Source organism: Pinus tabuliformis, chromosome Q (genome assembly GCF_031772625.1).
Source record: "Pinus tabuliformis cultivar Carrire ecotype Pingquan chromosome Q, CPIR1, whole genome shotgun sequence".
In the NCBI taxonomy this organism is placed as follows: Eukaryota; Viridiplantae; Streptophyta; class Pinopsida; order Pinales; family Pinaceae; genus Pinus; species Pinus tabuliformis.
This window is the reverse complement of record NC_142296.1, coordinates 293,781,292-293,807,979: the sequence shown is the minus strand read 5'-3', so window position 1 is coordinate 293,807,979 and position 26,688 is coordinate 293,781,292. Positions and strand designations below refer to the sequence as shown.

The 26,688-nt window shown below is 41.0% G+C and overlaps 1 protein-coding gene across 3 annotated transcripts in view; it reads left to right on the top strand.

The window, feature by feature from the left end:
- The window catches only part of LOC149219376 (GDP-mannose transporter GONST1-like), a 297,856-nt gene that overhangs the window by 42,378 nt on the left and 228,790 nt on the right, over positions 1-26,688 (top strand). The window lies entirely within an intron of this gene.

The following is a 26,688-nucleotide window of genomic DNA, read 5'->3' as shown; positions in this document are numbered from 1 at the left end:
ATTGCTAGGACCTATTATAACTCGAAATTGGAAGGGTTTGAATGAAGGGAATGTGCCAATGCCACCTTTTGCAATCCCTCTCACATCAGGCTAGTGCTTTATGGCCTGAAGGAGTCCTTAATGATTTGAATAGAAAATATTCAAATAGACCCTGCAAACTACTTCAATTCTGCGAGCTATACTGGTTTTATTTAGAACAGATCAAGTTTCTGCAATTAACTGTTTTAGGGCAGCATGTACAATTCAGATTTAAACCTGGGATATCAAATTTGCCCAAATCCAGTGTAATTCTGTGCAAGTTCGCTTCATATCTGCAAGTGTAAAACTAAAAGCATCAGCTTAATAAACTTATTCTCTTAATTGTTCTTCACTGCTGTTTCAAATCCAATGGGTATGGAGTCAATGAAAGAGAGAAAATTGATTACATGAAAGGGCATGAAAAGACTCAGAGGAATGGAAGAATGAATGGAATCGAGTAATAACTGATGAAAAACCTCATTCACCTCTCCATCTCTTATAGAATAAGTATGGGAGTGTGCAAAGAAAGCCCTCATAATAGAATGAGAATAGTAGAATAAGGACAGATAAGGAAAGTGCTCTTTTCCAGCTCACAATAGAATGAGGAAGAGGAGTAACTTTTGAAATAACTTCTCCAAGTAGGGTGCACTGGTACCTACTAGTCACAGATGAACTTTGTGTGAAATAACCACCAGTGTCTGTGAAAAATAACTCCTGAAGTCAGGACATGAAGTAGTCTGGATAGAAGCTGTTGGAATTTGGGTAGCTTAGAAGGTATTTCCAAGAGAAGGAAACCCACTAAAATGTAAAAATTTCTCATTTCCCACCCCGGTTTTCAGTTTCACCTTATTTCTCCCATATAGTTAAATGCCTTTCCCATATCCATACATTCAACAACTGAAAAAATAATTTTTTGCTGAAAACACAAATTCTGGAAATTTTATAGAATGCTGGAAAACGCAGAAATAAAATCAGCAGGTACAAATAGCCATTTAACACATTTGAACACAGTGATTTTTGGTCAATGTGACGCGGGAAAAACCCCCTACAACTCTTGGGGAAAACCAGTTCTAGAGCTCTTTCTTATTTTTGAAAAATGCTTTTACAGTGAGAAATATTCAGCAAAAAATCAGCAAGCAAATTTTACAACTTATCTCGTTTTCCGTGCCTCACAGCGAACTGGAAAATACTAGCAAACAGTAAAACATGACAGCAATAAATGCTGTACGGCCTCCTCGATTTTCCTGCCCACTTTTAGCCTTAAATGCTGCTGTACGACCTGCAATAAATATGCTGTACGGACCTCGATTTGCGTGCAGAAAAAAGCAATACGCTGTACGGATTTCCTTGGAAAATGTGCCAGCAAACTGCTCCTCGATTTCTGTGCAAACTTCTCCTCGATTTTTGTGCAAACAGCTGTACGGATTTCTAGAAAATCGTGCCAAAATCTGCCTTTCACTGTGTGCTAACTCAGCTGTACGGATTTGCTAAACTGCTGCCTTGGAATGTGTGCCAAGCTGCTGTCTACTTCTCTTCCCTGTCCAGAAATCTCCCTTGCTCTTTTGCTCTCCTTCTCTCAATCCGCTCATGAAAGAATAAATGACCTTTTCCTCATTTTCCTCCTTTAATCTAACCCTAAGTGACTTTTGGGTGATCCCTAAATCCAATGGCTGAAATAGATTGAGATCTAGGGCTGAGACTAAATGCTCATTTAAATCTTACTTTCTATTTTTTAATTCACTCCACTTTAATAAAGACACACTTAGTCATTTATTTCCAAAGTCACTTTTCCTTTCTAATTTTACATTGACTTTAATAAAGTCACTTTAAAATTAGACTTTAGTAACTTTATCACTTAACGTCACTTTTAAATTAGATTTGACTTTATAAAAATTATAAAATCACTTTAGGAGAAAAATTAAATTCTTTTTGGACATTTTTCCCTAGGCCAAAGATCAAAGCCTTAGGGAACCACCTGTCCTCCGGTACCAAATTTCAACACTCCCTCTTACCGAGGAAGGTGTTCCTCACCACACGCATCTTGTCTCTGAAGTAGTCATGCTTGCCCCGTGGTAAGGCTTTGGTAATAATATCTGCAACCTGCTCATCAGTGGGAATATACTCAAGCTTCACAGCGCCTTTTTGAACACAGTCTCTGATGAAATGATATTTGATCTCGATATGCTTTGACCTGTCATGAAACACTGGATTCTCCGTGAGTTTAATGCAACTCTGATTATCACAGTAAATCATTGAAGGTCTCAACGGCTGACCAAATAACCCAAACAACATCTTGCGAAGCCAGATGGCCTCACAACTAGCTAGACTGGCTGCCATATACTCTGCTTCTGCTGAACTCAATGCTACTGACTGCTGCTTTTAGCTGAACCATGACACTACTGCCGAACCCAACCCAAAACAACACCCTGAAGTGCTCTTCCTATCAGAAGCACAACCTGCCCAATCAGAATTAGTATAACCTGCCAATCTCACTCCATCCCCCTGCCTGTAGTCCAGACCATAATTCACTGTCCCCTGCAAGTACCGCAAAATGTGTTTTGCAGCCACCCAGTGAACCTTCCTAGGCTCACACATAAACTGACTCATCGTGTTGACTGAAAAACAAATATCTGGTTTAGTGTTGACCAAATACATCAAGGAACCAATCAGCTGCCTGTACAATGTGGGATCCACCAACTCGGAATCCGAAGCATGAAGCTTCTTCCAGTTGGTGATCATCGGTGTCGACATGGGTTTACAATCCTCCATGTGGAATTTGCCAAGGATGTCCACAATATACTTCCCTTGCCCCAGGAAGAAATGCCCCTCCTCCTGCCACACCTCTAAACCCAAAAAGTAATGCATCAAGCCGATGTCCTTCATCTCAAACTCCGCTGCAAGATCTCTCTTGCGGTGCTCTATGAGTCTCTCTGCACCTGTAATGACCAAGTCATCCACATACAGCACCAGAATGAGAGGCTCCTCACCTATCACAATAAAGTAAAGGTTCGGATCTGCCTCACTCTTTGTGAAACCCATCCCCTACAAGTATGTATCTATCTTGGAGTACCAAGCTCTGGGAGCTTGCTTCAGGCCATAAAGGGCCTTCTTCAGTCTGCACACATGGGACTCCTTCCCATGCACCTCAAAGCCCTGTGGCTGCTCAATGTACACCTCCTCCTGTATGAAGCCATTGAGAAATGCAGTTTCACATCCATTTGGTGGATCTTCCAACCCATCTCTGCTACTATCGATATAATGGAGCGGATTGAAGTATATCGAGCCATGGGAGCGAAGGTCTCCTCATAATCAACTCCCTCTACCTGGGAGAACCCTCTAGCCACAAACTTCGCTTTGAATATCTCAATGCTACCATCTGCAGCATGCTTTACCTTGTAAAGCCATCTGGAAGTAACCACGGATTTGCCCTCAGGCCTCGGCACCACCTCCCAAACATCATTCTTCATGATAGAAGAATACTCCTCCTACATGGCCTCTCTCCAGACTTGTTGGCTAGCTGCCTCCTCATAGCTAGAAGGCTCAGAGTCAAGGATGCTGGTAACCATTTCCATATAGCTACAAAACCTCTTAGGTGGTCTACTCTCCCTGACCGACCTCTTAGGCTCAGCGACAGATGTGGCATCTCTCAAGGCGTCCTGAAGCCACTTGGGCTTCCTCTTCCCTGAGTGCACTTCTCCCATAGGAGAATGAAACTCCTCCTCCCCATCATCATCAGGAGCCTGAACTCCTGACTGTTTGTCTGCTGTCCTCCTGCCTGCACCTGAACCTGTAGAAGCTGAGGTACCGTGTGAACTGTCCATCAGTGGGCTCCCTAGTGAACTGCTCTGTAAACTGTTCTTCATGTTGCCCGAAGCACCACCCCTCTGGCTTGGCGAGCCACTGCTCACTGACGGACCTGACATCCTCATAGATGTACCTCCGGATCCTCCTGATCCCTGCCCACTGGATCCCTGCCACTGACTCAACTGCTGCTGAGGGTCTGGCTGATCCAGAGACTCTAACTCCTGTGATCTCCTAAAGGCCCTGTCCTCCTCGAACTTCACATCCCGTTTGACAACAACTTTCCTCTGTGCAGGAATGTAAATCTGAAAGGCCTTTGAGGTCTCACTATAGCCCACAAAAATACCCTTCTTTGCGGTGGGCTTAGTTTGGTCCTCTTCTCCTTGGGTATGTAGGAGTATGTGATGCACCCAAAGATACGAAGATGACCAATATCAGTCTTCTTCCCAGAAAAAGCCTTCTCCGGAGTCATGTGCCCCAAGGCACGATGCGGACTCCTGTTCTGCAAATAAACAACAGTGTTGCAGGCCTCTGCCCACAAGGACAATGGCAACCCCTGATCATGTAACATGGCTTTGGCAGCCCCTACGATGGATCTGTTCTTCCTCTCCGCAACCCCGTTCTGCTGGGGGTTGTAAGGAACAGTGAACTCCCTCCTAATGCTTGCCTCCGCACAATAGTCAACAAACTCTCCAAGGGTGTACTCTCCTCCATTGTCCGACCTCAGGGACTTGATCTTCCGACCTGTCTGTGTCTCCACAAGAGCTTTAAACTCCTGAAACCGCTTGAAGACCTCACTCTTGGTCTTCACGAAATAAATCCCGGTCCTCCTGGAGTGATCATCAATGAATAAAACATAGTACTCGTATCCACTCAAGGAAACATGAGACATCCGACCGCTCACATCGGAATGAATCAAATCAAGTATCCCAGTCGCTCTGCTGTCACTGCTGGGAAAAGGGGATTTGGAAAACTTGCCCATCGCACATCCTTTGCAAGTATCAAAGTGATAAGTACTGAAATCTGGCACACCTGTAGTGATCTCCCGCAATGTCCTCAAGGCTCCATGATACATATGTCCCATCCCGCGGTGCCAAATCTCACACAGCTCAGAACTGCTAGCTCTGCTGTCGGTACTACTGCTCAATGCCACAAGGGACTGGAATGCAAACTTGTACACCTTTGCATGGCGTACACCTATCACTCTAGTTGAATCAGCTGGAGTGCCCCTGGGATACATCAACATCTGTCCTGCCTTGAACAGTACCTCATATCCTCTGTCCTCCAAAGCTGAGACGGATATGAGGTTCTTCCTCATCCCTGACACATAAAGAACATTTGTCACCTTCAAGGGAGGTTTGGACTCCCTCTGAAATGTCAGTGTCCCCACCCCGACTGCTCTAACAACTCTGTCATCACGGAGTACTACCTCAATATCAATGCCACTCTCTGAAAGCTCTGAGAAGTACTCACGGACTCTTGTCATGTGACGTGAAGCCCCACTGTCCACATACCAGATACCCGAAGATGCTCCGCTAATCGAGGGAAAAGCATGCTCCCTCTGAACCTGTGTGGCAGGTGATCCTGCACTAGAGGACTCATACGCAGTGAACCCAAACTCTCGGTCAAAACGAACTGCAAAGTCCTCAACCTCTGCTGAAGCTGCCACGTTCTGGTTCTTCCCCTTCTTCTTCTTCTTCTCCGGACACACAACTGCATAGTGTCCCATCTTTTGACAATTCCAACACTTCACCTTGGAATAGTCCTTCTATGTGTTACCCTGTTTACCTTTACCTTTGCCTTTGCCCCCACCATTGCTTGTGGAAGCCTGCTTCTTCCCTTTGCCTTTCTTTCCTCCTGCCGACAGTGCTACATCCTCATCTTGCTCAACTGGCTTGACTGCCCCAAGCTGACATTTTCTGATCTCTGTCTGAATGCAATCATCCCAAAACCTCTCCCATGTGGGAAGGGTCTCTCCTGCACAAACCCCATCAGCAAAGTTCATCCACGAACGGGGGAGGCCATTCACTGCAATCCGCACCAACTCAGTGGGTGGAATGTCCTCTCCAACTGCTGCCAACTCATCTCTCACATTAGTAATCTTTGTGAGATATCCAGCTGCACTATCATTACCCATATTAATAGTCTTCAGCTTCTCCTTCAGGGCCATTTTCCAGTTTTCATTGGTACTTTGGTAGAGATTGGACAATGCTGTCTACATCTCATTGGAATTTCTCTTTCCTCTCACATGAGGAATGCAATGGACTTTGACTCCATCTAGAATCAGTTTCTTATGCTTGTTCTTTTTATTATACTCAGCCAACTGAGTAGCATCAGTAGGCACAACAACAGTGTTCTGTGTGGTATGCACCATGATGTCCCAGACTTCTGCCTCCTCAAAGATACTTTGCATTCTTTCCTTCCAAACGCTATAGTTTGTATGCCCATCCAACCTATCCTCCACCCTCAATCCCAATGACATCCTGCTGTCCTAAAACTGAAAAATAGCACTACTGTAGTAAAGATAAAAACCGTTGTTTGTGAAAAATCAGCTTGCTGGAATTTTCTGAGTGAAAAATCAGCAGGCTGTAATTTTCCTCCTTGCTGTCCCAAACTGCACTTCAGCACTCAAGCTCCGATACCATGTAAAAATTTCTCATTTCCCACCCCGGTTTTCAGTTTCACCTTATTTCTCCCATATAGTTAAATGCCCTTTCCCATATCCATACATTCAACAACTGAAAAAATAAATTTTTGTTGAAAACACAAATTCTGGAAATTTTACAGAATGCTGGAAAATGCAGAAATAAAAATCAGCAGGTACAAACAGCCATTTAACACATTTGAACACAGTGATTTTTGGTCAATGTGACCCTGGAAAAACCCCCTACAACTCTTGGGGAAAACCAGTTCGAGAGCTCTTTCTTATTTTTGAAAAATGCTTTTACAGTGAGAAATATTCAGCAAAAAATCAGCAAGCAAATTTTACAACTTATCTCATTTTCCGTGCCTCACAGCCAACTGGAAAATACTAGCAAACAGCAAAACAGGACAACAATAAATGCTGTACGGCCTCCTCGATTTTCGTGCCCACTTTCAACCTTAAATGCTGTTGTACGACCTGCAATAAATACGCTGTACAGACCTCGATTTGCGTGCAGAAAAACAGCAATATGCTGTATGGATTTCCTTGGAAAATGTGCCAGCAAATTGCTCCTCGATTTCTGTGCAAACAGCTGTACGGATTTCTAGAAAATCGTGCCAAAATCTGCCTTTCACTGTGTGCTAACTCAGCTGTACGGATTTTCTAAACTGCTGCCTTGGAATGTGTGTCAAGCTGCTGTCTCTTTCTCCTCCCTGTCCAGAAATCTTCCTTGCTCTCTTGCTCTCCTTCTCTCAATCTACTCATGAAAGAATAAATGACCTTTTCCTCATTTTCCTCCTTTAATCTAACCTTAAGTGACTTTTGGGTGATCCTTAAATCCAATGTCCGAAATAGATTGAGATCTAGGGCTGAGATTAAATGCTCATTTAAATCTCACTTTCTATTTTTTAATTCACCCCACTTTAATAAAGACCCACTTAGTCATTTATTTCCAAAGTCACTTTTCTTTTCTAATTTTACATTGACTTTAATAAAGTCACTTTAAAATTAGACTTTAGTAACTTTATCACTTAAAGTCACTTTTAAATTAGATTTGACTTTATAAAAATTATAAAGCCACTTTAGGAGAAAAATTAAATTCTTTTTGGACACTTTTCCCTAGGCCAAAGATCAAAGCTTTAGGGAACCACCTGTCTTCCGGTACAAAATTTCGACATAAAAGTGAGTTGGTTGAGCAACTTACCCTAGTGGTTGAGGTTTTGACCCAAAATTGTGGGTTTGGACCCAAGTCAATTGATTGTTTATTCTAATTTATGGTTAAAGGGTTGAGTGGGAAAAACCTTAAAGGACCAAGGGTTCCCCAAATAACCTAAAGGAAAACTATAAATAGGAGGCCAAAGGAAAGGCCTAGACACACAAGTAGAGGACTTTCACTTGTGGAGAGAGGGAGACTAAAGGACCTAGCAGCAAATCTGCCCTAGAGGAGCTGCAGTAGTAAGGAGGCCGAGTAGGAGAATCTAGCCGCAGCGAGGAAGGTTAGCCCATATTTGGTAAACCAAGGCAGGGCCAAGTTCACTTCTATAGTTAGCCGAGCTAGCAAGAAGAAAGTTAGATCTGAGTGCTGGAAGGCCAAATCTGTAAGAAGAAAGTCAGATTTGAGTGCTGGAAGATCAGTTCTGCAAGAAGAAAGTGAGATCTGAGAGTTGTAAGGTCAGATCTGCAAGAATAAAGTCAAATTTGAGTGGTGGAGGATCAGATCTGCAAGAAGAAAGTCATATCTGTGATCTGAAGAAGCAGATCTAGCAGATCGAGAAGTTGTAGCGTGGTTGCAGAAGGATTGTTTGCCAAGGACAACAACAATCCAAGGACCTTGAGCTGAAGGCACTAGCTCAGGTATGCATTTGATTTTTTGGGTAGATTGTAGATGTTATGGAATAGATTTCAAGCCCTATGTTTTGTATACTATGTATACTAGTTGTATCAAAGATATGAAGGGCCATGATCCTTGGTATGGGAGCCCTATTGTTTTCTTGTTAATGGATCAATAAGAGGACTGATTTGGGCCATATAAATTTGTGTACTTAATTGATTTCATTATTGTTATATTTTGCACTATGCAAAGTGCTTTTAGTTGAGTACCTTCAGTGTGTTTATGATCAAGTCTAGACATCGACTAGTTATGGGGTATGTTAGCGCTTGAGATTTCACCCTAGGCTGAGGAAGGTAAACCTTCAAGGCAACATCAAACCATTTCACCTCGTAGCTAGCCCTACGGGGTATGAGAAGGCTCTCTCCGGTCAATCTCAGTAAAATATTCAATGGACAGAGATGACCAATATAGGATCAAAGATATTAGGCTAGTAAACTGATAAGGAGGGTTGATTTAAAGTTTTTTGGGTTTTTGGTGGCAATTGGAGGGAGTGCAATTCAGGGTGCGGGGATTGAGCTCAGTTTTTGCAGGTGGGTCTTTGGGGCAAGGTAGGAGTTTGTGCTGATGCCTTAAGCTGAGATGGATGATCAAGGAAGAAAGAGAGGGAGCTAAAGAGGGCAAACAATGACTTTGAATCCTCTTTAGACAGTGGAAAACATAGATATTGAACAAAATTAAAAGCTGAGCATGGCATGCATGAATTCAAACTTTATCACTTCATCTGTTCAATTAGCAGCAAAGAAAGAGATGGAACACATAAACACACTTACAATAACATGTAGAGAACACACCATCAACACAACAATCCACAATGATGTCTGCAAAACCCTGGCCTTCTTTTTCCTTAAATTGCAGTAATAGACGTACAATATACAATAATGCTTCTCCCACAAGAGTCCAACCATGAAAATGAGCAAGAGAAGGCATAATATAGACCATCTAACTCCTTTCCCCACCTCTAGGGGTCGAGCTCAGCTTCCTAGGAGCAGTTTGAACTAATTCTAAACTTAGCACTAGATAATAGGCAGTCAAAACAACTTGCCTCTAAAACTTAGCTAACTCATCCATGCATTAAATATTCACTATTTACATCAAGGAAGCTTCTAGAAGGGTTAAGAGAGATTAAATCTATCAATGTGCCATGAAAATTATCCATACATCCATCATTTACAAGTACAAATGATCAACCAAGGTAAAAAACAGAGTTTGCAGGCCTGAAAAGTCAACACTGGCAATTTTAGCTCGAGTGGTCGCGCCCCCTGCTCGCGTGGTCGCGCCCCTTTGCAACACTTTTTGAGTGGGTTCCAGTTGTCCAAATCAAGTGCAAGATGGCTCATTGGAAAGCTCTGTGTGTCTACTTTCCATCCCAAGTGGAATTTCTGGATTTGGAGTTGATTTGACCCCTCAAAAGTCAATTCTCCCAAGGTCACTTTCTGCAACTCAAAAAGTGGGCAGAAAGTCAAAATTTTGATGTATTTTGAGCTTTCGGAGGCCCAAATCTCAAAATCAAGGTGACCCCAAGTATAGGTAATTCTAGTTTTTGCATGCCCTTTCCAAAAATGTCAACTTTTTGTGATTCTGAGCAGTCCTCCCGAGTGGTCGCGCGGGGGGTGAGACCACTCCACAGGCAAAAACCTGTAAATTGTACAAAAAATTCACAAATGACAAAATTTTCTCCAAATTTCTTGAAATTTGGGCTGGGAGTCCCCAATCAAGTACCATGCTCAGTGAAAGAGGCTTTGGCCAAAGTTTGGAGTGGATCGGGCGTTTTCCTTCGTTTTTGTGCTTTGGCCAACCGTCCTTGGAGCATCTTCGTTCTCGCCGGTATTTTTGACATTTCTCTCAAACCATGACACCTGTGTAAAAAGTGAAAGAGGTTTTTCTTCTTTGGCATGTTATGGACAAAAACCTCTCTCAGTTTTCCAAAATTCATCTTTTATTGCTCTGAAACATCATTTGAGTGCAACTTGTCCCGATGTGTGAAACAAGGAATTTTGTCGAAATGGAGCGAAATGAAGGGGATAGGGGACTTCTAAATTCTTGGTAAAATTTTTGGAAGTAGGGAGGGATGTTAGGAAGCAGGGGAAAGTAGAATCTCAGAGATTGAGTGAGGGGAAGGGGTCCAAAAGGGAAAAACACAGGCCCAACCTAGAAAATTGCCAGGTTGTAGCTAGAAACTAGGGTTTGTGCAAAAATGAGGAATTTGGGGGATCTGAGTGATGGGAAGCATTTGATAAGGTACTTTAAGGATAGGGGAAGGTGTATGAACATCAGGAAACAAGTTTTGCCGGTGATTTGACCATCCAAGAAAAATTAGTTTTCAAAACCCTAGGAGAGGGAAATGACCTTGCCTAGGCACAACTGAAGCATGAACAAGGTGTGAAATGACTCATTAGACACTGAGATGATAATGACAACCCTCTGAATGATGATAAACTCAGCTGAATGATGACATAGACTGACATTTGGGCAACTTTGAACAGAGTGAAAGCAAACCCTAGACCTAATGCTTAGTGACCAAATTTTGCTTGAAGACTCACTGAAATAACAAAATTTGACCTTGACACTCTGAGATCACTTTGTAAGAGCATATTTGATCACTGTAGGAAGGCTGAAAAGACTGACACTAACAGGGTACAAGGGAAAATTCAACATGGTATCAGAGCTATTTTGAAGAGCAGGTGGATTGGAGTGTGCACAGGAAAGTAGAGCGAGCTAGTGGAGGTTGTGTAGGCTCAGAGGGAATCTAGCTTTAGAAGGAGACTGCAAAGGAACAACCGCTGCCCAATGGAAGTCTGAATCTTCAGGTTTGAGAGAGTGGATTTTTCAGCCCATGCAAGGACAATCACGAACCATGTGGGAACGCTCATGGTAGTGCAAGGAAAGTCATAGCCCATACAAGGACAATTATGGAGTACGCAAATAAAAGGCATGTTGCATGTGAGGACAATCATGCACCATGCTAGATAAAGCTTGGTTGAGTACAAAATAAGACGTGGCACATGCGAGGACAAATATGGCTATGCAAAGGAAAGTCATGACTCATGTGAGGAAAGCCATGGAGTTGGATGTTTCAAAATGTGAAGGAAACACATTCCTCACTAAGAGGGAGTGTTGGAATTTGGGTAGCTCGGAAGGTATTTCCGAGAGAAGGAAACCCACCAAAAGTGAGTTGGTTGGGCAAGTTACCCAAGTGGTTGGGGTTTTGACCCAAAGTTGTGGGTTTGGACCCAAGTCAATTAATTGTTTATTCTAATTTATGGTTAAAGGGTTGAGTGGGCAAAACCTTAAAGGACCAAGGGTTCCCCAAATAACCTAAAGGAAAACTATAAATAGGAGGCCAAAGGAAAGGCCTAGACACACAAGTGGAGAAGGACTTTCACTTGTGGAGAGAGGGAGGCTAAAGGACCTAGCCACATATTTGCCTTAGAGGAGACACATGTTATGAATATAATATAAATATAAATAATAATAATAATCATAAAATGATTAATTAAATAATGATTAATATAGAAGAGGCATGTCTCTAAGGACATGATCATTCATGAAGGGGTACCCACCTAGGGACAATCCAAGTTGGAGAAAAAGGAGCGAATATCTATTTAGTCAATATCATAACTCAAGAAAATGACAAACCTGTTGAAGTAAAAACATATTCAGATTTTGCAGTTCAGACAATGAAAATTCCAAGTGAAGAATATGCAACCAACTCAACGACATCAGTACTTGAAGCAAATCAGTAAATTTCCACATGCATGATAAGGGAAAATCAAATCACAAAAACTCCTTATCTACCTCTGAATCACAAAAGTAGACATCTCAATCAGTCTACATATTTGTATCACTCAGAACAAAAACAACAGACTTATGTTCCGAAGAATATTGATGTCTGCATAATCCGGTTTTACGATAAAAAATTATCCAAGCTATCAAGTAATGGCAAAGTTCCACAAAAGATAATTTAAGATGGCCAGATCCCTCCTGAGTTCGACAATTTTGTTTATCACTCGAAGGATCCTATCATCTTGTATCATCGAAGATGACAACTCAAAGGCATCCAAAAAATGCAAATAGATTACTAGACAAAGAAGCAAATGACACATTTATTTAGCAATGAGCTTTTAGGACAAAGCTTTTTGAAGAGGAAGGCAATGTCATGAATATAATATATAAAAATAAAATAAATAATAATAATAATGATTAATATAGAAGAGGCATGTCTCTAAGGACATGGCCATTCATGAAGGGGCACCTGCCTAGGTATATAAGCAGGCCCTCATTTGTAATCATATATTAGATTTCATATCTCTTGTATTCAAACATTCTTATATAAATATATTATTCCTGCCATGATGACATTATTATATTTCAGACATTTTGAATATTCCACTGTGTATAAGAACTTTGTTTGTTACATTGGTATCAGAGCATAAACGGACTTTGTTCGTTCCAACACAGTTGCAAGAAGGAGGCCGAGTAGGAGGATCTAGCTGCAACGAGGAAGGTCAAACCATGTTTGGTAGACCAAGGTAGGGCTGAGTTCACTTGCACAGTTAGCCGAGCCAACAAGAAGAAAGTCAAGTCTAAGTGTTGAAAGTTTAGATTTTCAAGGACAGAGTCAGATCTAAGTGTTGGAAAGTCAGATTTGCAAGAAGAAAGTCAAATCTGCAAGAAGAAAGTCAGATCTGAGTATTGGAAGGTTAGATCTGCAAGAAGAAAGTCAGATCTGAGTGCCGGAGGATCAGATCTGCAAGAAGAAAGTCAGATCTGTGATCTGAAGAAGCAAATCTACCCGATCGAAAAGTTCAAATCTGCAAGAAGAAAGTCAGATCTGAGTGTTGGAAGGTTAAATCTGCAAGAAGAAAGTCAGATCTGAGTGCTGGAGGATCAAATCTGCAAGAAGAAAGTCAGATCTGTGATCTGAAGAAGCAAATCTACCTGATCGAAAAGTTGTAGCATGGTTGCAGAAGGATTGGTTTCCAAGGACAACAATAATCCAAGGGCCTTGAGTTGAAGGCACTAGGTTAGGTATGCATTTGATTTTTTTGGCAGATTGTAGATCCGATGGAATAGATTTCAAGCCCTAAGTTTTGTATACTATGTATACTAGTTGTATTAGAGATCTGAAGGGCCATGATAGCTGGTTTGGGAGCCTAGTGTTTTCTTGTTAATGGATCAATAAGAGGACTGATTTGGGCCATATAAATATGTGTACTAAATTGATTTCATTGCTGCTATATTTATGTTGTGCAAAATGCTTTTAGTTGAGCATCTTTAGTGTGTTTATGATGAAGTCTAGACATAGACCAGATTTGGGGTACAAGGGAAAATTCAATAGAAGCCAACAATAATCAAGCTGTGTCATGGACCTCCTCCAAAGCAGGTACCTCCATTGCTAATAATAACTTGTGAATGGTGCCCATAATAACGATATCTATAGTGCCTCTCATCTTGTTTAAATAATTGAATGTGGAATGGAATAGATGAGCTAAAAAGGATCGAAAAGTCCACAAGCATAGCTCAAATAGATTGAGTTTGCTTCGTACAAAAGAATCTCTTGCTTTACTTGGAGTACAAATCAAGGATAGATAGGTCAAATCACAAATAGGGTTCACTAGTGGAGTCCCCATCCTATGCAATAATAGATATAATGCATGATACCTATTAACCCCTAGATTTACCCCCTTAAAAAATCTAGAGAGTTAATGACCATCACACTTCAATACACTGGAGGTTTAGAGACATTCTGATATAGGTTTGTTTGAGCCAGGAGTTGGTTCCGATGGAGTTCCACGGAAATGTTGATTGAAGATTCAATGATATTATGGTTGTTCAGTTACAATTTTTCACAAATGTTCATCAGATCGGGGAGAGTTCCTATTTTTAGTAGTTCTCATACTTTCTAGGAGATAGAGTTTAGAGGTTTTACGCATTAGTGATGACATATTCAGAGTCCTCACGAGCTCAGGATTTTGATGAGCCCTTTTTGGATTGCATGCACGATACTTTCTGTGACAATGCCAGTAGAGAGTCTCACATGTCAGTTGCGATGGTATATTTGAGATCCTTGCAAGCTCACGATTTTCTAATGAGCTACTTTTAGGAAACATGCCATACAGGGATACTTTTAGTGGGTTTTACATGTCAAATTTGGTCACATATTTGGACTCCCCACTGAAAATTGAGTCCAACGAGGGTGGTTTCGTTTACATTCTAGGTATTTCTATATTTTTAGCAAATTTTGCATGGTGATTTGATGGCGTATTCAAACTCCTCACTAAAATTTGAGTCTGATGAGTATGGTCTTGAGGACATGCAAACAATTTTCTGTTTTTAGCAGTGGGCTTGCCTTGGTGACATGTGGCAGTCTTAGGGGATGACATGTGGCAACATTTGGGACATACAAGTGGTAGGATTTGGATGCACAAATCAATCAACGATGATTTGGCAAAATGCGTGAATCTACTGGGTGAACTCTAGAGTTGTCTGAGTACATGAGTAGGTTGAACTAAAGAAAACTGGGTCACATGCATGGATAGGAGTGCGATGCGGCACTAGGACGAACAAACTGGAAGTTAGTTTCAGTTGATTGAGATGTTTCCTTGGTACACCAAAGTGAGAAGCACTTCATGTCAATTTATCGTCGGTTACTTTTAGTTTGTCTATACTCAACTAGTGTGCATGGCATCTTCTACTCATCTTCCTTTCTAATGAAGAGAATCTCCACTTAACTAATGCATATTTCCACCTCATTCTTCACAAATTTAGTCCAACTCGAAACTCCATTCAAGAGGACTAGTGTGCATTAGTTTCCCTCTCTAGTTTCTATTTACTTAACTCAAAACCTCTCCCACTATGCTAGTGTGTGTGGCATCTTCTATCCACCACTCCTCCCTAGATTTACTTCACCATACTCTGCTCCGTCTTAACTCCCAACTCACAACATGGCCACCTCACTCCACTTTCTCCTTAGTAAACTCATGCATCTCTTCTTACCGATGCACACTACTCCCTCCCTCTTCATTCCCTTGTTATTTAACTCAATCCAAACTCCACATCACCGAAGTAACGCACTAGTAAAGCAATGCGCATTGGCTCTTAACCTAAAGCTCGCCTCCACTTAGGATACACTTGAGGACACCTCATCTCATGACAACTTGGGGTTACTTCAGTTACACTTAAGCGTTAGACACTTCACTCTACTATTCTTTAGTTTGGCTACAGTTGGATAACAAGTTGACTCCACACAACTCATCAATGTGCATTGATTATCATTGCATGGCGAATTCAACCTCTCCTCCTCCCCTCCTCTAGCGTGCATAGGATGTAAGGGTCATTACATACAAGTGTTGGCTATTGGCTGAGGGTTGGATCTTCTTCGACAATAACATATTATTCTTATTCTCTCTCGATTTCTCTTCCCTTTATCTCTTTTAGATTCTATTCTCTTGTGCAGGAACATCACTGTCTCAGTTCTGTGATTATCTCCTTGGTGCAACTACCCTCCTGGCTCTTGCATAATAAAGCTTGGTTTTGATCCAATCTCTCTTTGAGTTTGTCAAATTTTGATGCTTTCTTGCACAATATTTTGGAAGTTCTAAGTCTTTTCCTTGGCAAAAAGTATGCCATTTAAAGAACTGTCTTTCCATGTTTTATTTTGTCATTCAATGCTAACAATGGAGATAATTATGACATTTTATTTGTAAATTGTTTTATAACTTCCTTGGTCACTAAATTTCTGGTTAAAGAAAACCATTGCATGCTTGTTTTGTGTGTTGTTTTGTACATTTACAAGAAACACAATGCATGTGAGGGTAGGGACACCCTCTTGTGGTTGGAAAGCACCAACCTGAATGGAACAAAAAGTTTGCATGTGACAAGAGGGCAAATTTTATACATGTTGCATTGAGGTTTTCCTATCCTAGTTCTACCAAGTAAAAATCTACGCTAACAAATTAGTACCATTTTTTAGGACATCATCAACGTTCGACATTTCAATGATTGTGTGAGTTTGATTACATTGTTTATTTTTTCTGGTTTACTTGGCGACTCCTTTATGGATAGGACATAGGCCATACTAAATACCAAAAGAATCGCCTACGTTTGTTCCATGTCAGACACTATTTCTGATTCTCGAGGAAACAAAACGTCTTTTTTGAAATAGTCAAACAACTACTCCTTGAGGATCACCCATCGTAATCGTTGGGGTTGGAAAAGTAACTAGATTCGGTCTTCATATTTATCTTTGTAGTTGTAAAAAAAGCAAAAAGGAGAAGATTTATATTATTATTATTTCTTTAGTAAAGCATGTTCTTCATGCTTCTAGGTTTGGTTGAAGTCAAAGAATTAAATTTGAGTCAAAGTCCATTTTGGACACTTTGTAAGAAAAATATGTTTTGTTAAAAAGAGTCAAAAAGACCTCCAGAAGACCAAGTCGACCCTCCAAATGGTTAGGTCTGTTGAGAAATCTATAGGGCTACTATTAGGATGATTTCTCTTAAACTCGATAACTAATTGTGATGTCATTTTAATTTTCTTTACTTATTAGCTTCTTTTCTTATTATTATGTTGTTCTTATAATCAAACAACTACCAAAACAATAAGATCAACAATACACAAGAACACATGATATAGGCTGCAAGCTAGGGCCAAAACCTTTTTCAAATTACGAATTCCAAGACTTCTAGACCAAGAACAATGCCCTTCCAAGACCAAGTCTGACCTTCTTGATGATGTGCTTCCTTTGTCCAAGTCAAACCCAGCCAAATCTCTTCCAGCTACACAACTTCGACCCCCAACTACAAAATTTCGACCTCTATTGTAGGTCTGAAATTTTTGGCCCTTGCAACAATTGTTGCTTCCACACATGTGAGCAGATCTAGGGCTTCCAAGGCTTCCTTTGACCTTCGCTTGAGTTTTTCCTTCTTCTAGGGCTTGTAGGTGACCTAATGCACCTTCCTTCGACCTTCTTTCTACAATTTCCTCAACTTCGATCTTGCAGCAGCAAAACCCTAGCCTTCCTCCTTCGCACGTGTGAGAGAGAGAGAGAAATAACCCAAACACTTGTCCTTCATCCTTCTTCCTTCTTTGCTAGCCTTCTTCTGCTCTTCCTTTGCTTGAATGATGAGAAGATGAGTGAGTGTCCATAGGAGGTCGAGTTCCCTCCTATATATAGGCTTCCAAGGAGGATGACATGCCCTAATGGAGGCCAACTTCTTAGCTGCTAGGCCGACTTGGTCTTGGAGGGTATTTTGACACTTTTAAATACAAAAATAATTCTTTTTACAAGTTACAATGTGCCCGATGGGGTCTTCTTCATATGACAATGACTCTTTTGACTTCTTGACCCTAGGACAAACCCTAGAAGCACTCAATGGGTGCTTGACCTCTAAATAAAAGACCTTGAGCATGAAACCCATGCTACAAAAAATAACAATAATAATTTTTCTTTCTTTTTACAATATACAAGAATCAAAAGTACATTTCATATTTATGAAGACCGAACCTAGTTACACATTTCAACACTCCCTCTTAACTAGGGAGGTATTCATAAATGGTACATGGACATTCTCAAAATGAAGAAATCTCATAAGAAGAGTTGGATTGGTAAGCCATCTCATAAGCTATCAATTCAGCTTATCACTTTGCATCCAACAGACATTGTCACATAGCAAGGCCTTGACTAACAACTCTATCTCTCCACAAGATTAGAGCACAATGCTAGCGAGACCAATGACTGATAGACACCATCATCATTGTCTCTCAAGGTACATACCCCACCTGGGTGTTCATAGGGTATGTCCTCTTGGGACAATTCCTATCTTGGGATAACACATCTTCAAGGAATTTCCTCTTCGATTACTCTTATCTTGGATGCCCTACCTCATCCTCAAAGGGTATCGGAAGCCAGATGCTTACCCAATCCTCCATTCTTTTTTCACGAAGTGAAAACAAGAATGATGTGTTTGTCTCTCTCCCTCAACTAGGGAGGATATATCAACCAGTGCAAGCCTGTCTCTCAAATACACAAGCTTCTTATTAAGAAGAGATTTTGTCAAGATGTCAACCACCTGTTCATCAGTGGAGATATATTGTAGCTACAACACTCCATCTTGCACCAAATTTCGTATGTAGTGATACTTGTTATTTATGTGCTTTGTCTTTCCATGGAACATTGGGTCTTCAAACAACCTTATACAACTGGTGTTGTCACAATGTATCATTGTAGGGTCCATCGGTCCTTCAAACAGGTCGGACAACAACTTCCTCAACCAGACAACTTCTCTGCTTACTTCACAGGCTACAATATATTCAACCTTAACACTACTCAAAGCAACCGATTCTTGCTTTCTACTCATCCAGGATATCATGGAGGATCCCAAACTAAAACATCCTCCAATAGTGCTTCTCCCATCCATCTCACTGCCTCCCCAGTCAGAATTTGTATATCCAATCAAGTGGACATCATTCCTCTTATCATACTTCAGGCAGTAGTGGATTGTTCCTTGCAGATATCTCAGTATATGCTTGGCTACTATCCAATGATCATGCTTGGGCTCTACCTGGAACTGACTGAGAACATTCACTGCAAAACAAATGTCTGGTCGAGTATTTACCAAATACATTAGTGAGCCAATCAATTGTCTATACCTTGTTGGATCCACAGGGCTTGATTTAGAACTTCTTAGCCTCTTCAAATTCGTGATCATAGGGGTTGTCATAGGTTTGCAATCCATCATGTCAAACCTTTTCAACATTTCGATCACATATTTTCCTTGACCTAGATATATCTCATCAGGTCCTTGCCACACTTCCAACCCCAAATAATAGTGCATCAACCCTAGATCCTCATATCGAATTCTGCTGTCATTTGCTTCTTACATTCTTGAATATGACCTTCTACACTTGTCATGAAAAGATCATTCACATATAGAAGAATGATTACTAGTTCATCCTTCACAACCTTGATATAAAGATTAAGAACAAAAGAACTCTTCAATAAGCCCTTGGAGCTTGCTTAAGGCCATAGAGTGCCTTCTTTAACCTTTGAACATAGGACTCTCTATCTTTTACTTCAAATCCCAAGGGTTGTTCTATATAGACTTCTTCATCGATAGTACCATTCAGGAATGTTATCTTGACATCCATTTGATGGATGTTCCATCCCATCGATGCTGCCAAAGAGACCAACGAATGTATAGTTGTATACCTTGTTGTAGGTGCAAATGTCTCTTCATAATTGATGCCTTCCTGTTGAGAGAAGCTCCTAGCCACAAATCTTGCCTTATATTTATCAATACTTCCATCTGCGGCATGTTTAATCTTGTAGAGCCACTTGGAACTTGCCACAAACTTGTCTTCAGGGCTAGGTACGATCTCCCAAATTCCATTCTTCATTATTGATTGCTATTCTTCATTCATGGCATCTTTCCATTCTTGGTGTTTGACAACCTCTTCAAAGGTGGATGGTTTTGCTTCTATTAACTTTGTCATATAGGCTGCATACCCTGAATATCTTTTGGGCTTCTTACTTTCCCTGAATGTGCCTTTGGCTGCTCCATGACCTTCTGCATCTAGAAGAATAGACTTTAACCAATTTGGTCTATTTTGCTTTCAGGGATGATCACCGGTTGCACGTGTTAAATTTTAGGTATGTTCTATGCTTGAGCAATTTACTTCAATTTTTCACATTAGCTCAATATCAATTCCAAATTAGCAATCACATTTAGCATGATAGTAAAATGTAGATAGAACATAAACATAAATCGCAGAAGACAAGCCAAGACAAGAGGACACAAGATGTGGCACCAACTAGGGACAAACCCCAATGTGGGGATCAAATCTTCTTATATTCTTCAATAGTTCAACAGAGAGAGAGAGATAGTACATATACATTTGAAGTCAACACTTTGGCTTGCTAAGATAGGAGATCAAACATCTGAGATCTTCACCATGAAGATGACACAATAGTTTTGATGACAAGGACTGCAGATCTGAACTCAGGTGAAGGTTGATTCCATCACCATGCTGCATCCATCATCGCTATGCTGCACCCATCATCGCTATGCTGCACTCAACACTGTGTTGCACTCACCACTGTGCTGCACTCACCATCACTATGCTGCACTCATCACTGTGCTGCACTCATCATCACTATGCTGCACCATTCACTATGCTGCAATCATCATCACTATGCTGCACCATTCACTGTGTTGCACTCATCATCACTATGTTGCACCATTCACGCTGCACTTCATCATCACTATGCTGTATCATTCATACTGCATTTCATCATTACTATGTTGCATCATTCATGTTGCATACTGCAATACTGTCATGGAACAACCTTAGCTGCTTTCTATGGCTTGCAGCCTAGCAAAGTAGCTCGCTGTAACTTGTAAATATGATATAGCAAAGGCACCTTACTGTACCTCATTCGAGATATCAAACCTCCGAGATGGACATCCTAAACTGTCCTCTATAATACGGATCTCTGCTCCATCCATGACTGCATTAGTCACCGAGATCTTACACCCAAGACTGTAGCTATGCCGAGATTGTACTACTTGTTACAGGTCTTAAGGCCTTCTGCTCCATCCATTTGATTGTGAGACAAGAGAGCACCTACAGGTATGCTGCCTATACATATGCCGAGATAGGATACTACTTCTTGTCATGCGAGGTTAACTTATGATGCCGAGGTTGACAACAAGAAGTCAGATCCATTCAAGAATGTATCCAGACCTGTTCCACACATCCGAGTTTGTGACTGCTCCTAGGGCATCTCCTTACTTGTGTTAAAGCCTCTCCTATGACTACGATAAGCCTTCTTATCAATGTGATGATCATCCTCTATTAGGACAGTGTTTATAGAGCTCCTTCCTTGACAACGAAGAGCCCTCATTATTATCTGCGGCTAGGGTATATCCTCTCATTAGGACTGCGTCTAACTGTGTGAGAAGAAGACTACAACTAGGGCTCCTTTTGGAGCATCCATTGGCAGTGTATATAGTCTTCTCCTTGCTGCGTAGAAAGGTCTCCTTTAGGACAACGTAGGAACCTTTCTTAGACTCCTCCATGACCGTGTTAAGGGCTGTCCTCCATGACAACGTTAATGTTACTTCATTGACTGCTTTTGGACTTTTACATTAGTGAAACATATACTCTTGGTGACTTCTCCTTCCACCAAAACCCAAACGAGTGGAGAGGAAGAAATAACAAGAGATGAGTGACTAAATGACTTGAAGGCCACCTCTATTTATAGTAAAACGTTGAGGATAGATGGGGGTAATTTGGTTGTTGGCCGACCTTGATGAATTGTCACATAACACAAATAAATTCATATCTCTATGATTACATGTCGGAATCGGATGATCTTTAGATCAATCCAACACCTATCGACAAGAGCAATCCAAGAAATATATTAGCAGCCATAAATAAGTAGACCGACATGGAGTTTGGCCCTAGTTTCCAATTTTAACACTCCCTCTCAACTAGGGAGAACTCCATCTGCTAATCCATTTGCCAGTCTGTACTATCCCAGCTATCATTGCCCTCCACTGCTCTGCTCTACTGATCTATGAAGAAGAAGAAGTGATCGAGAATGTATCATACCATCCTCCACTGACCCAAAGTCAGTCCCATATAAAAGAGAGTGTCTCATACCACTCTTATTGACCCGAAGTTAGTTCCAATAAAGAGAGTGTGTCATACCACTCTTGCTGATCCGATATCAGTTCCAAATAGAGAGTGTATCATACCACTCTCACTGACCCGAAGTCAATTCCAATTGATCCCAGATCAATATCATCCTAGCATAGGGAGTACGGTAGTTACACGATGCGTCTATCGATACTACTATGGTCCCTATCCTCATTTCCCTACTCATTGGCCAGATGAGAGGTACTTGCCATGAGTCCTAGACTGCATGGGTAGGATGTCTCAGCAGGAGAAGGATGAACCACTCATTCTGCCTACATGTCACCAGGGGTATCCCAGGGGAAGACTGAACCACTCACCTTGTACCCATCAAATCACTAGGGGAAGGCTGAACCACTCACCCTATGGATGCTCATCGCTCCAAGAAGTACCTCCAAGCCCCCCGAAGCTCCCAGAGCTCAATGTCCATATCATACAGGACCTTCAGGAGAGAGTTTCTCCACGACTCCTAGTCGTTCTTGGAAAGTCAATAATTTGACATTTCCCAGGGCTTCATTTGAATGTCGGCGACTTGCACATCAGTTCCAATGTGTTGGAGCCTTCTTGCCCCCTGTTGTAACATATCCCAGATAAAGTGGTACGTGATGTCCATATGCTTGGAGCGATCATAGAACATGGGATTCCTCAACAATCGAATCCCACTCTGGTTGTCACAAAAGATCACGGTGGTATCCATCCTGTGTCCAACCAGCTCACAGAAGAGCTTCCACAACCAGACTACTTCACAGGAGGCCATACTCACAACTATGTATCCGGCCTCATCGGTGCTCCAAGAAACTGACTTCTGCTTCTTGCTCATACAGGATATCGAGGCAGAATCCAAAGAGAACCAACACCCATAGGTGCTCTTGCGCTCCACACTATCTGCCTAATCAGCGTCAGAATAACCATGCAATTTCACATTTTCAGCAGTGTATCTCAATCCATGAGAGATTGTGCCCTGAAGATATCTCAAATGATTCTTGGCACTAATCCAGTGAGGCTCAACCATATATGAGCTCAACATGCTAACTACAAAAACATATATCTGAACGAGAGTTCACCAAGAACATCAATGCTAGTATGAGTTTATCTTAAACAATAAGACTCCTGAAGAAGTCTTCACTGGTAAAAGGCCTGAGGTGAGTCATTTGAAAATATTTGGTTGTCCTGTATACTTCCATGTGCCAAAAGAAAAAAGGAACAAATTGGAAGCTTCAAGTAAGAAAGGTACTTTTGTTAGTTATTGTGATAATTCAAAATCTTATAGAATTTATGTAGTTGGTCAAAGAACTAAATAGTTTAGCAGAGATGTAACATTTGATGAAGATGCGACGCTTAGAGAAGCAAGAGACTCTCCTCCTCCTGCCATTGTTGAAAGACAAGTTGTTAATGAAAAAGAGGTTGTATTCAGTTTTCTGCAAAGTACATTCAACTTTTTACAAAGTACATTCTATTTTCTGCAGAGTACATTCAACTTTCTGCTAAGTACATTCAGTTCCATTCAGTTTTCTGCAAAGTAAATTCAATTTTATGCAAGTACATTCAATTTTCTGCATAGAACTTTCAAGTTTCTGCAAAGAATTTTTAAATTTCTGCATAGAACTTTCAGATTTTAACAAATCTGACAATGGAGGAGAGTAGACATCAAAGGAACTCATAGCTTTCTGTAAGGAGGTTGGGATTAAGAGGGAGCTAATAGTCCCATATAATCCTGAACAAAATGGAGTTGTTGAATGAAAGAATCGATCAATTGAGGAAAGTGTAAGAGCCATGTTACATGATCAAGACTTGCCTAAATTTTTGTAGGGTGAAGCAACAAAAACTATTGTGTATGTTCAAAATCGAAGTCCTCACAGATCTCTAGACAACATAACTATTGAGGAAGCATTCACTGGGAAGAAACCAAGTGTAGACCATCTCAAAATATTTGGTTGTCCAGTCTATATTCACATTCTGAAATATAAGAGAAAGAAGTTGGATCCTTCAAGCATGAAGGGTATATTTGTTGGTTACAGTAACACCTCAAAGGCATATAGGATTTACATAAAGGAAGGATATCGAATAAAAGTAAGTCGAGATGTGATCTTTGACGAGGGTATTGCATTCAAGAAATCAAAGGACCTCCCCCAATAGATTCTGATGATGAAGAACTTCTAATATTTTAAGAAGAATGCATTAGGGGGGAAAGAAAACTCAAATCATGAAGATGAAGGTCGCAGTGAACCTATTGTTAAAATTGGCAACTAGGGCCAAACTCCATGTGGGTCTACTTATTTATGGCCGCTGATATTTTTCTTGGATTCATCTCGTCGAGAGGTGTAGGATTGATCTAAAGATCATATAATTCCGACATGTATTCATAGAGATATGAATTTATTTGTGTTATGTGACACTTTGTCAAGGTCGGCCAACAACCAAATTACCCCCATCTATCCTCAACGTTTTACTATAAATAGAGGTGGCCTTCAAGTCATTTAGTCACTCATCTCTTGTGATTTCTTCCTCTCCACTCGTTTGGGTTTTGGTGGAAGGAGAAGTCACCAAGAGTATACGCTGCCCTAGAGGGAGTGCCCTAGGCTCTACGTTGCGCTAATGTAAAAGTCCAAATGCATTGAATGAAGTAACCTTAACGTTGTCATAGAGGACAGCCCTTAACATGGTCATGGAGGAGTTTAAGAAAGGTTCCTACGTTGTCCTAAAGGAGACCTTTCTACGCAGCAAGGAGAAAACTATATGCGGGGCCAATGGATGCTCCAAAAGGAGCCCTAGCTGTAGTCTTCTTCTCACACAGTTAGACGAAGTCCTAATGAAAGGATATACCCTAGCCGTGGATAATAATGAGGGCTCTTTGTTGTCAAGGAAGGAGCTCTATAAACGTTGTCCTAATAGAGGATGATCATCACATTGATAAGAAGGCTTATCGCAGTAATAGGAGAGGCTTTAACACAAGTAAGGAGATGCCCTAGGAACAGTCACAAACTCGGATGTGTGGAATAGCTCTGGATACATTCTTGAATGGATCTGACTTCTTATTGTCAACCTCGGCATCATAAGTTAACCTCGCATGACAAGGAGCAGTATCCTATCTCGGCATATGTATAGGCAGCATACCTGTATGTGTTGTCTTGTCTCACAATCAAATGGATGGAGTAGAAGGCCTTAAGACCTGTAACAAGAAGTAGTACAGTCTCGACATAGCTACAATCTTGGGTGTAAGATCTCGGTGACTAATGCAGTCATGGATGGAGCAGAGATCCATATTATAGAGGACAGTTTAGGATGTCCATCTTGGAGGTTTGATATCTCAGATGAGGTACAATAAGGTGCCTTTGCTATTTCATATTTACAAGTTACAGCTAGCTGCTTTGCTAGGTTGCAAGCCATAGCAAGCAGCGAAGGTTGTTCCATGACAATATTGCAGTATGCAGCACGAATGATGCAGCATAGTGATGATGAAATGTAGCATGAATGATGCAGCATAGTGATGATGAAGTGCGGCATGAATGGTGCAACATAGTGATGATGAGTGCAACATAGTGATGATGAGTGCAGCACAGTGATGAGTGCAACATAGTGATGATGAGTGCAGCATAGTGATGATGAGTGCAGCACAATGATGAGTGCAACATAGTGATGATGAGTGCAGCATAGTGATGATGGGTGCAACATAGTGATGATGGATGCAGCATGCGATGGAATCAACGTTCATGTGAGTTCAAATCTACTGTCGTTGTCATCAGAACTATTGTGTCATCTTCATGGTGAAGATCTCAGATGTCTAATCTCCTATCTTGGCAAGTCAAAGTGTTGACTTCAAATGTATATGTACTATCTCTCTCTCTGTTGAACCATTGAAGAATATACAAAGATTTGATCAAGGGTTTCCCCACATTGGGGTTTGTCCCTGGCTAGCACCACATCTTGTGTCCTCTTGTCTTGGCTTGTCTTTTGTGATTTATGTTTATGTTCTATCTGCATTTTACTATCATGCTAAATGTGATTGCTAATATGGAATTGATATTGAGCTAATGTGAAAAATTGAAGTAAATTGCTCTACGCATAGAACATACCTAAAATTTAGCATGGTATCAAAGCTGAGGTGAAGACAAAACCCAAGAAAGAGTGAAAGAGCAATCACCAAAGACAGTTGGACAAGGTCAAAGGCTCAATGGGTTCCTCATCCCTCTTCCCAACTGAAGACAAGCTTTGGTCATGGATGGAAGATGTCTCTAAATCTGAGATTGGAAGAGCAAGAAGTACTAGATTACGTAAAGGATAAAATCCTTGAGCCTCCATAAAATTCACCAGCTACAAAGAAAAAGTACACTAAGGGTGGAAGAAGAGGCAGACGCCTTGCTTACAATAAGTTTGGCCATTATGCGAAGGAGTGTCCAAATAGAAGGGACACATCACCTGATGATGGTAACAATCATTCCAAGGGCATCTTCAATGATCAAAGGAATGACAGATACAATGGCAAGGGGAAAAAGGAATGAAAGGAAAATGGCTAACTCTTCAAGGATCTCCAGGTATGAAGAATCAAATGTTGTTTGGGATAAGCAAGAGGAGAAATCCCTCTTCACCACCTCTCCTCCAGACACTTTGGAAAAGTGGTATATTGATCATGGTGCCT